Raw genomic sequence first — 1,641 nt, 5'->3', positions numbered from 1 at the left:
ACCTACTTGAGCAGTCCAACCATAGGTTTGGTGTATTTTGCACATAATTAGGCTATTTTTTATCCAAATCCCTATATTATTTTACATGCATCTTTCATGCAAATGATCCATTGTGTGAGCTAAAAAATTATTATGATCTACAATGCAAAATTTTGATTTTCTTTCCTTTGTCATACTCTTAAATTCCTTCAACCTCATCTCAAATTTCTTAATTTCTTATCTCAAGGAAGAAACTTTGATCCATTGAATTAGGTTTTTATTTCATATTTTTCCTCTCTTAAGTAAGCTTAAACGATATGATCTTTTGTAATATTCTCAGTGAATTCCCGTTAGATTGAAAATGATATTTTATATTACTTTTGTTTTGAATTTGATTTAGTTAAGATTCTTTTGGTAAATAATGATTGTTGGAGTGGCAGGTTTGGAATATGTCCCTTGTTTTACATGCTTATTTGGAAAATTCTTGCTTTTTAAACTAGTGCACCATGTGTTCGATGAAATACCCACTAGAAATTTGGTTGCCAAATTGGGGGTGGGTGATCTATTTTGGAGAGCATGAACACCATGGATGTGTTTGGAAATGATTTGGTGAAATGATCTTTCTCACATGTGCTTTTATTCCCTTTTTGTAAGTTCTTAGTTTGCACGTGCTCTATGTGTTTGTGGAAATATCGATAAGAGAGAAAGTCCTTGAATGCTTGTAACGGTTAATGTGATCTTTCATGGGGCATAATATGATCATTCTTGATGAATAATTTCCAGTCCAATTGGTCCTAAATATTGAATAATCGATAGTTATTGTTTGAATTAGATTGTTAAGAAATATGGCATCTATAGTTTTTCTCGAGATGGAGTATTGGATTGATTAGTTTCTAGCTAAAGTTGAATTTCTCAAAGTTTCTAGAGTATTGATTACCTCTAGTGCAGTTTGCAGCCTTGGTGTATTCTTAAGTATGCTTTAGTGGTTCATGCCCACTAATGGATATATGGTTAGTTATTTGTGTTTTTGGTCGGTGATTTATCCTCTATTGTGATGTTGTTTTCCAGTGACATTTTGATTCTGGCTCTAACATTATCCAGAAGAGATATGTATGATTTAGATACTAAGATCAATTCGGTATTTGGCATTAGATCAGGTTCATTATCTTATTTTTGAATATGACTCCTTAGAATAGTGATTTGGAGGTCATGATAGAGTGGGAATTTAGATGCCTACCCTTTTGTAGGGTAATTTTAGAAAGTTGAGATTAGGCAGTTCATTCTTGGTGTCGACAATTTAGTTTGGAGTTGTAGAGTTTGGGTGCAACCTTTGTTTTTAGATTTCCCTTAGTTGGGATTTCATCTATATGCTGGCTAAACCAATTTTATCATTATCTATTTGGTCTTCTTCAGTTTGAATAGATTATGGTTGATAGGTGTTCAAATGATAGTCTGTGGACACAATACTTTTTTATTTAGATTTGACCTCAATTTTCAGTTTTCCTAGAATTTTTGGATGATTTCCTCAGTAGGAGTAGTATGCTTGAGTTGGACGACGCATGGCTTATCCATTAGTTGGTGGAGCATCCTATAGTGGAGTATTTTTTGGTGAGTATGTTTATGCTTTAGACTCTTGGATTCCAGTTTTGATGGTCATCCAGA

Source organism: Capsicum annuum, unplaced genomic scaffold (assembly GCF_002878395.1).
Source record: "Capsicum annuum cultivar UCD-10X-F1 unplaced genomic scaffold, UCD10Xv1.1 ctg5480, whole genome shotgun sequence".
Classification (NCBI taxonomy): domain Eukaryota; kingdom Viridiplantae; phylum Streptophyta; class Magnoliopsida; order Solanales; family Solanaceae; genus Capsicum; species Capsicum annuum.
Note: the sequence above shows the minus strand (reverse complement) of the source record.